The sequence below is a fragment of the Loxodonta africana genome, chromosome 24 (assembly GCF_030014295.1).
Source record: "Loxodonta africana isolate mLoxAfr1 chromosome 24, mLoxAfr1.hap2, whole genome shotgun sequence".
Classification (NCBI taxonomy): Eukaryota; Metazoa; Chordata; class Mammalia; order Proboscidea; family Elephantidae; genus Loxodonta; species Loxodonta africana.
In genome coordinates this window covers 56,384,743-56,395,683 of record NC_087365.1, presented here as the reverse complement: position 1 = coordinate 56,395,683, position 10,941 = coordinate 56,384,743, and the positions used below count along the sequence as shown (strand labels likewise).

The window sequence follows — 10,941 nt, the reverse complement described above, 5'->3', positions numbered from 1 at the left end:
TAGCATGGTGCCAGTTTGGACCAGAGAGGAGCGGGTGCTGCAGGCCCCCTAGAAACACATTGCCCCATCTTACCTGTCACTGGAGAGCTGCTCCTGACCCACCCTCTTGTTCCACCCCACACTGGAAGAAACAGGAACAGGGATAAGTACTGACCACCTCCTTGAGCCACTTCCATTTCACTGCAGGACCCCTCAGTGGCCTCAGACTGGAATCTGGCTCTAGTTATTTAAATTGGATTATTCTAACCTGACGATTTTTCCAGGACGTCAGAGAATTGTCACAGGCCAGGGGCTTAACACTAGAGCCCCTAACCTGTGGCAATTCTCTGACACCCTGGAAAAGTGATCAGATTAGAATATCCTCTGCAATTCTCTGCTCCCAACAGACCAAAACAAACAAAAAAGCCAGTTGTGTAAGGGAATTGGAAAAAAAAAAAAAAAAATTGAGATACCTGATAAGACCTGAAATGGCCACTTTGAGAATTGGGTGTGACTCTTGGTTTGCTGGTCCTGTTTTCACCCTTGCAGCAGCCATCTTCTCTGCTGTTTCTGAGAGAGGACTGTCCAGTAATGATGACATAACCTCACTGCAACTCCTCTCCTCCTGTCACATACCCTTGTAATTGCCACACTTTAACCAGTCTAAAAAGATACATATATCCTTTTAAGCCAGTTGCCTTAGGAGTTTGCATTACAGGGAGTCTTATGAGTTCCCTCTACAGCAAGTAATTCCATACATTTTTCCGACTCAGGAAGTCCTGCTTATTATAATCTATTGCCAATCAAATAATGTCTTTAGATGATTTAAGTCTGTAAATACCAATCAAGTAATGTGTTTCATATTTTGTTCCCTATTATAAAATGTCACTGAGTTGCCATTTTGGACTACCAAATTCCACGGAGTAGATTTCAGTCCATCCCCTGCTTGAGCTGATGCTTCCCCCACCCGCCCCAGTAAATCACTCAGTCTTATATTAATCAGAGTACAGATGGTTACACTATGACATTTAATAGCATAGTCCCAAGAATTTCTGAAGGAATATTATCTTCTGCATTCCCAAGAAGTCATGGAACTGGCTCACCCTGGTACCGGCAAGGGCCCCTTATGCCCAGAACCATCTCTTCAAATTCTCCAGGTTGCTGTAGGTCAGCCTCTCAGATCTAAGACTCCACTGATTTCGAAGATGACTCTGACAGGTTTATTGCCTATCTTTTCCTGCTCGTTTCCTGAGCATCTCCCTGAGTTTATTACCAAATCAAGTTTGGTTGTACTGCCATCTTGTGGCCAGTCTTTTATTGAACTCTCTTTTCTTTCTGGTGCACCATAAGGTTTTTACACGCATTAAGGTCTTTAATACTTGCAAGTTTCTTCATGAGATTTGAACTGCCATGTCCAAGAGTGAAGCAGGAGGGAACTCCTGATGATTATATGACCAAGCATTATGGCCCAGGAACCTTGGTGGTGCTGTGGTTAAGAGCTGTGTCTGCTAACTAAAAGATCGGCAGTTTGAATCCACCAGCCACGTCTTGAAAACCTTATGGGGAAGTTCTACTCTGTCCTATAGGGTCACTATGAGTCAGAATCAACTTGATGGCAATGGGTATTATGGCCCTGGTTCAGTCTTTTATTTAAGTAGATATGAGTCAGAATCAACTCGACGGCAATGGGCTTGGTTTGGTTGGTTTGGCATAAATTTAAGGAGGGAAATTTAAAGGGCCAGTGGCCATTTTGGTGATCATTGAGTTAACTAAGTTGAACTTTCTGCACCACAAATTAGAGGCTAAGGGCTTATGAAAAAAGGTAAAGCAATGGGAAACACTTTGTAATTGGTATTTGGAGGCTTCTAAAAGAAACCATAATGACAAATTCACCTCCTGTAGGAAACTGTTTCAAAATAAGATAAACAAAGAATTAGACAATGTCAGACCTCTATAACCTCGATGACCAGGTACTGGAAGCAGCCTATATTCCCTCCATTTTCCCAAAATGACTCCCTTTCTCAAAATAGCCCCCTTTCCCTAAATGGTTCCCTTTCCCAAAATGACTCTCTCTCTCAAAATGACTCATTCTCCCAAAATGGCTTCCTTTCTCAAATGGTGAAGTCCCTCACATATGTAGTCCAACCTCAGCTTCTGATGCCCAGAGCCCCTCGTTTTCCTCTGCCCTTCCAGCAGCTAATCCCCAGTCTCCATCTTCACCTACATACGCCACTGAAAACCCCCTTCCTGAACCTCCATATTATCTCAAGGAGCCTCTAGAAGAACTAAAACCCATTTATGAAATGCTTTTAAGATTAAATGTGCTGAAGAGACTCAGAAGCCACTACAAGCTACTTTTGCCCCCAATCAAAAGTGAAACTTCACTCTAATGTTAAGGATTTTCCTAACTTTCATGAAGAGCTTCACAAATTACTCAAAAATTTTGAATCTTGGCTGATACCTATGAACCTGGTCCAACAGACTCTAATAAATTCACTGATAGGGCCAGGTGATGCTCAAAGGTGGGCAGAAAAGGCCTGATGGAAAACTTGTACAGAATTCAACCATGGAAATAGTAGCACATACCAGAGTTGTTGTCATAAATCTTATTGACGCTATCCCAAAGGCTTTCCCCCATAGAAATAGATTGGACCAAATTTCAGGGTTGCAAACTAAACAAAGGTAAAAATGTTTATGATTATAGGGACTGTTTGACTAAACTCTTTCAAGAACACTGTGGTTTAAAGCTAGAAGCATCTGGATCTCATATCGCTTCCAATTCCCTTTTTGTCCATGGCCCCCATCCAGAGCTTGCTGAGTTAGCCAAATCCCACAAACTAGTTTGGAAAAATGAAAACACTTCACAGTTAGCCACTCTAGCCTATAAGGTGTCTCAGACTCTTAAACAGCAGGGTAGGGAAGCTGAACTGAGGACTAAAGCTAAACAAAATCATCTTATAGCCCTGCAATAAAAGCAGTTGCAGACCCAGCCTCAAAATAATTTCCCCACACAGAACAGGTTCACCCATGTAGCTAAGACTGGGCCTAGTAACTTGCCTCTTGTTTGTTACTGCTGTAAAAAGCCTGGACATTTTAAAAGGAAATGTTTAAAATAAAAATGGAGCAGAAGAACAGTGGGATGCAGATCTCAAATTTTCGTAAAAAAACCAGGGTTAATGGCCTGAGACCAGAGGGACCCTGACGGTCATGGTCCCTGGATCCTTTGCTGGCCCAAGATTGGAACCATTCCCAAAGCCAACTCTACAGACAGGGATTGGCCTGGACTATAAGATAGACAATGATACTGGTGAGGAGTGAACTTCTTGGCTCAAGTAGACACTTGAGACTATGTGGTCAACTCCTATCTGGTGGTGAGATGAGAAGGAAGAGGGGGGCAGGAGCTGGTTGAATGGACACGGGGAATACAGGGTGGAGAGGAGGAATGTGCTGTCTCATTAAGAGGAGAGCAGCTAGGAGTACACAGCAAGGTGTGTATAACTTTGTATGAGAGACTGACTTGTAAACTTTCACCAAAAGCACAATAAATAAAAAATAATAATAATAACCTAGGCAACCTAACACCAGATGTACATGAGAACCTAGATCCATTAGCTACTCCCATATTGAATTATATCCTTGTTTCCCCTGCTACTGCCAATTTTAATGTCACTTCTGAGTGAGCCATATGTGTGAGACTGTGGCATCCTCCTGAGATACCGACTCAACCCCAAGTCCCATGTTTCAATCTGACTTGGATTAGAGTTAAAGAATGTTTGAAATATCCTGAATTTCCTCTCCAGATTGTAAAAATGAGCTGTTAGTTTCATATAATGCCCCTCCCAGATATTGGAACGTGGCTTTTTCAGGAAATTTAACTGGATATCTACAAGGAAAAAAGTCTTTTTGTGTCTAAATGTGGAATTGGCTAAGGTGAGGACGAGTGTCTATTTGCAACAACTCCTTGACAGACAGTTGGCTTGAACAGATGAATCAAACCATCCCTGTCCCAGGGAAAGATGCCAGGACTTACATGACGTGTGCCCCATATGGATAAGTATTTTTATGTGGAGGATCAAGATACCCCACTTTTGCCAATTCAAATTCAAATAATGAGTCCTATACCTGGGCTTTTTCCTGTTTGGATTGTTGGAATATGACAAGGCAATGTACCTTAGGCCATGTGGGAATCCCTTTAGACATCCATTCTTAAGATGAGAGTTTGCATTGGACTGACCACCTGTAGCTTTTAGAAATGAGGAGGAACAAACAGTCAAGAGATGGGCAAGGGAAAGATGGAAGGAACCCCTTAAAGGAGTTCCTCGGTGTCTTAGTCATCTAGTGCTGCTGTAACAGAAATACCACAAGTGCATGGCTTTAACAAAGAAATTAATTTTCTCACAGTCTAGGAGGCCATAAGTCCAAATTCAGGGCATCAGCTCCAGGGGAAGCCTTTCTCTGTCAGCTCTGGAGGAAGAGCCTTGTCATCAATCTTCCTCTGGTCAAGGAGCTTCTCAGCGCAGGAAACCTGGGTCCAAAGGATGCGCTCTGCTCCTAGCGCTGTTTTCTTGGTGGTATGAGGTCTCTCTCTGTTCCTTTCACTTTCCTTTTATCTCTTATAAGATAAAAGATGGTGTAGGCCACACGCCAGGGAAACTCTCCCTTACATTGGATCAGGGATGTAACACCCTTAGTAAGGGTGTTACAATCCTATTCCTCTTTAACATAAAATTACAATCACAAAATGGAGGACAGCCACACAGTACTGAAAATCATGGCCTAACCAAGTTGACACATATTTTGGGGGGACACAATTCAATCCATGATATTTGGTTTAGGTCTTAATTTTTTGAGGATATCCTTCCCTTTGTATGGAGTAGGAGAACTCACCAACTGTAACATGGAACCATGGAAGGAATAGCAGATGATATTGCCAATGCTATGACGGCTCAAGAGAAATCACTGAACTCACTTGGAACGCTAGTTTTGGATCATCAAATTGCGCTACATTTCCTGTTAGCTGAGCAAGGAGGGGTCTGTGCTATAGGTAATACCTCTTGTTGCACCTAAATTAACACTTCAGGAGAGGTGGAACAAGCGTTAAACGAATTTGCCAGACCGCTACATGGCTCCATATACCCTCACCCTCAAACTCCTCTTTTCTAGATGTTTTCAGCCAGCTAACCTCAGGCATTGGATCATGGATTAAGTCTATATTGTCCACTGGATTAATAATAATCATTGTCATTGTAATAATTGTAGGGACTATTAAATGTTGTATGAAATTTTTGACAAATTCTATTACCCAAAAGACCCTTTGATGCCTATGAAAAGAATAATGTACATTGACAGCACCTACATTTCAGATGTAATTTGAGTCCACTTCTTGAGTAAGCTGACAGATGTCAGGTTATTCCCTTAATGTGGCATGCCCTACTGTACCCCTGAAATAGTAAAACCACAGACGCAAGAGGCCAAAGCTATGGCATGGTGAAGACATCAAATAATACCCAGATCCCTTTTCACAGTGTTCTGGTGCTATTCATAGTTCTGTTTCTTTCTTTCTTTTTGAATCATCAGTCAACGCTCTTGGAAGCAACAGTCAAGAAATCAAACAATGTGTTGCATTTGGACAACTGTGCTGCAGAAGGGCTTTTTGAAGTGTTAAAAAGTAGGGTTGTCACACTGAGGACAGGGGTGCAGTTGACCTAAACTCTAATATTTTCAGTCACCTGCATGTGATGGACGAATGGTAAATAAGAAAGATTGAAGAAGAATTGACGTTTTTGTATTAGCATGCTGGCAAAGAATATTGAAAATGCCATGCACTACCAGAAGAACAGACAAATCTGTCTTGAAAGAAGTACTAGGCAGGGGTTTGTTCTGTTGTGTGTGGAGTCACTATGAGTCAGAGCCGGCTTGATGGCACCTAACAATAACAACCTTTTCACATGGATAACCCTGTAGGTCTTAAAGACTTATTAAATAAACAACCATCCAGAATAAACATGTTCAAAGTCCGTGCAGAAGAAAGTCTTCTTTCAGAATAGTGGTTAGTGAACTTATCAAAGAATTTCTCTCTAAATCCTTGGTCAAAAGCAGGGAGTGTGTAAGGGAATTAAAAAAAATCAATGTACCTGATAAGATCTGAAATGGCTGGTTTGTGAATTGGCTCTGATTCCTTGTTGGCTGGTTCTGTTTTCACACTAGCAACAAGCATCTTCCGTGCTGTTTCTAAGAGAGGAATGTCCAGTCATGATGATGTAACTACAGTGCGACTCCCCCTCCCACACACGCCCTTGTAATTACCACTCTGTAACCTATCTTTTTTTTTTTTAACCTATCTAAGAATACGTATGTTCTTTTAAGCCAATCGCCTTATGAGCTTGAGTTACACGAGGTCCTACCTTTTGAGTTCCTGCTGCAGGAAGTGCTGCTTCACCAGGTCCAGCCATAGGAAGTCTTGCCTTATAATGACCTGTTAATAATCAAATAAAGTGTTTCCATGGTCTAAGTTTATAAATATGAATCAAGTGATGTGTTTCATTTCCTTTGTTCTCCTTTTATAAAATGGCACTGCTGAGTTGCCATTTTGGATTACTGGGATTCCACTGCATGGATGTAAGTCTGTCTCCTGCCCATGCTGATTCTTTTTTTTTTTTTTTCCAGTAAATCTCTCCATTTTAGCTTAATCAGGGTACAGATTGCAAACCCATGTGTTCCTGAGTACACCTGTGCTCCATAGCACTTTCAATGGTTATGACTCTTCAAAAGTAGGTCACCAGGCCTTTCTCCTGATGCACCTCTGGGCGTGCTTGAACTTCCATCCTTTTGGGTAATAGCAAAACACTTAACTGTTTGTGACAACCAGGGATATAGACAGATGCTCAAAAATCTGCGGAGGGTTTGCTAGGGCAAGGCGACTTTAAACAATAGAATAGGAAGCTGAAAGACCCAGGGGCTGTGAAAAATCAGCCACCTTGTGGTCTCCACTGGTCATTGTTAACATACACACTGTGCCTGGACTTCACAGTGGTTGTTTTCATCCCTACAGTAGCCCTGCAAGGAGGTGATGACTATCTTCATCTCCCAGATGAGGCAGGGAAAGGTCGAAATCACCAGACCAAGGTCACACAGAGAGCAAGTGGCAGACCCTGGATCCAGACCCAGTCCCTACAACTCCGAAAGACCCCGTTTGCTTCCCCTGCATCCTGCATCCAGAGGATGCATCTTCCTTCTCCAGGACCTTGAGATGGTTGCTCAAACACATCCCCACACAGGCTAACACAGCCTGCTCCATTGTGCAACACCCAGCCCAGGGTGCTCTCCTGCCCTCATGATGCCAGGCCTCCCTTCCTGGGCCCGAGGGAAGCCAGGGCTCCCTGGCCTGTTTGAGATTGAATGTGGCAGTGGATGAATTTTGGGAAAGAGGCTGGGAAGGGAGGTGGTGAGTTCACGGCTCATCAATTCAGCCATGCACTCCTGCGCTCAGATTTCCTGCAAAGAGGCTTTGTGGACACACAATTCAGGCAAAATTTAAACATGAAGGGGCCTTGGAAAGGCCAGGAGTTCTTCAGGCAATAATACCAGCTGTACTTGGTCAGGGGAGGTGTAAGGAGCAGGCCGGTGACACAGCAGAGGGCTCTTCCCTACTATGAGTCTCTGCCCGGAACAAGGTACTAGAGATTCTATCAGTTAGAAAAAAAGAACTAACGGTATATATATAAATGTACGGGGCTGCAGGAATCAGTGGAATACCAACTGAGATGTTCCAATGAACAAATGAAACACCGATTGATGAGTCTTCCTCCAATCCTGATGCTTCGATCTTCATGTAGTCCACCTTCTCAGATTAAGTATAGCAAATAATCTGTGTTATGCAGGTGGCACAACCTTGCTGAAAGTGAAGAGGACTTGAAGCACTTACTGATGAAGATCAAAGACCAAAGACCACAGCCTTCAGTAAGAATTATGCCTCAACATAAAGGGAACAAAAATCCCCACAACTGGACCAATAAGCAACATCATGATAAACAGAGAAAAGATTGAAGTTGTCAAGGATTTCATTTTACTTGGATCCACTATCAACACCCATGGAAGCAGCAGTCAAGAAATCAAGAAAGGCATTTCATTGGGCAAATGGGGCAAAAGACCTCTTTGAAGTGTTGAAAAGCAAAGATGTCACCTTGAAGAATAAGATGTGCCTGACTGAAGCAATGGGTGTTTTCAGTCTCTTTATATACATGAGGAAACCGGACAATGAATAAGGCAAGACCTAAGAAGAACTGGGGGCTGTGGTGATGCAGTGGTTAAGAGCTATGGTGTGCTATGGCTGTTAACCAAGAGGTCGGCAGTTCAAATCCACCAGCCATTCCTTGGAAACCCAATGGAGCAGTTCTACTCGTCCTATAGGGTGGCTATGAGTCTCAGTCGACTAGACGGCAACAGGTTTGGTTTTTTGTCTTTTCTCAGAAGAATTGACACCTTTGAATTGTGATGTTGGCGAAGAGTATTGAATATACCATGGACTGCCAAAGAACTAACAAATCTGTCTTGGAAGAAGTACAACAAGAGCACTCCTTAGAAGCAAGTTTAAAGAGACTATGTCTCACATATTTTGGACACGTTATCATGAGGGATCAGTCCCTGGAGAAGGACATCATGCTTGGTAAAGTGGAGGGTCAGTGAAAAAGAGGAAGACCCTCAGTGAGATAGACACAGTGACTGTAACAATTGTCCCAAGCATAACAATTGTGAGGCTGTTTTGTTCTGTTGTACATAGAGTCACTATGATTCAGAATGGACTCGTAAACACCTAACAATACCAACAACAACATATAGGTATATATTGCATACTATTGGTTCTGTTTCTCTGGAGAACGCTGAGGAGTAATACAATCCTATATATATATGTATATATATATATATATAGGATATAAAAACAACCAAACTTGTTGCATTCAAATCAATTTCAACTCATGGCAATCCCATGCATGTCAGAGTAGAACTGCTCCACAGGGTTTTCCTGGCTGTAATCTTCCCAGAAGCAGATGGTCAGGCCTCCTTTCTTCTGCAGAGCTGCTGGGTAGGTTCAAACCACAAACCTTTTGATTAGTAGTAAAGCACAAATCTTTTGCACCACCCAGAGACCTATATGGAATATATGTATATGTGTATATGTATATGCATGTGCATATATACGTGAGATATATATGTATATACACACAGAATATATATATTATATGTGTGTGTGTGTATATATATGTATAATAAAATAAAACCTGTTGCTGTTGAGTTGATTCTGACTCTCGGTAACTCCATGTGTTACAGAGTAGGACTGAGCCCCATAGGATTTTCTTGGCTGTAGTCTTTACGGAAGTAGATCACCAGGCCTTTCTTCTGTGGAGCCACTGGATGAGTTTTAAGAGACACCAGAATTACGTGCTCATGGGGCATCATGTATGGTATATGTGAATGGACAGCATATTGCATGCATCTCCTTGCTCACATACATGCTCCATTATCCTATCAGACTTAACTTACAAAACACAAGTCCCATGATAAAATTATTAAAATTTCGAGGTAGTGACAGCATAGCATTAAACCAAGTGCAAGGCCCTTCTGATCATGGGGCCGTGAGCAACCGCATGGTTGTACACGCATGAAGCCTGCTCTTATGAATTGAATATATGTTAAAAGTCCTAACCTGTGTAAAGATGACTCTGTTTGGAAATAGGGTTTTTCTTTTGTGATGTTAATGAGGTCATACTGGAGTACACCCATAAAACATAACCCAGTGCCCTCGAGTCGATTCCGACTCATAGCGACACTATAGGACAGTGATTGGATTTAGGACCTACTGGAATATAAAAGTGGGTCCTAAATCTAATCCCTTCTCAGTGGTATTTTATAAAAAGGAAAGACACACACAGGGGGAAGCCATGTGAAGATACATCTACAAGCAGCCAAGGAATGCCAAGAAATGCCTGGGGCTACAGAGGCTGAAAGAGACAAGGATCTTCTCCTACGGCAGATAGAGAGTCTAACCTTGCTGATGCCCTAAATTCAGACTCCTAGTCTCCAAAACTGTGAAACAATACATTTCTGCTGTTTAAAGCCACTCAGTTTTGGTATTTTTTGTTATGGCAGCACTAGCTAGCTAAAACAACACCGTAAAAGCTGAGAGTTACCCATCACTTCCTTTTTGCCAGGCACTTGCCAAGTCCTTTAAGTTACTTATTTGATCATCACAACAACCCTTTGAATTTGAAGCAGATAGTCTTATTCTCTAAGTGATGAGCCTGAGGCTGAGATAAGCCATGTGTCCTGGCAGTCCCTGGAGATAGGGTCCAACATCGTTGGTTGCCCTAATTCCACAGCCCAGGTTGTTATTCCCTACACCCATCTGACCTCTCAGGAAAACGGGACCACACCATCTGCTCCCTTCCAAAGCTCCCTGCATTTATCTTCCACCTGGGCACCTAGCTTCTGGCCCTGCCCTTGCAGGCCTATTCCAATGCGGGAGCCAGGAGACCCCCCCAGGACAGAAGTTTGACCTCATCTCTCCTCCACGTAATACTCTTCTCTGGAATCCCACAGCCTCAGAATAGAGCCCAGACTCCCTAATGTGCCTTCTCAGCCCTGAGAACACTAGGTCTCTCCAGCCCTCCCTGTCTGTCCATTTCAGTCCACTTGCTCTACCTCTTAGTACTGCTTATTTTACTTGGCCCTTGCTCCCCCATTCTCTCTGCCCGGGGCACAACTGTGAAGAGCTGCAGCACAGCCCTGGGTACACTGGCCATCCAGCATTTTAAAATGTGTCTTAAAGCCCTGGTGGCACAATGGTTAATAGCTCAGCTGCTAACCAAAAACTTCAGCAGCTCTACTCTGTCTGATAGAGTTGCTGGGAGTCAGAACTGACTCAATGGCAACGGGTTTTGGAGTGATTTTTCCCAGCAGAGTTCT

The 10,941-nt window shown here is 42.9% G+C and overlaps 1 protein-coding gene across 6 annotated transcripts in view; it reads left to right on the top strand.

The window, feature by feature from the left end:
* The window catches only part of LOC100676086 (zinc finger protein 343-like), a 182,315-nt gene that overhangs the window by 48,076 nt on the left and 123,298 nt on the right, over positions 1-10,941 (top strand). The window lies entirely within an intron of this gene.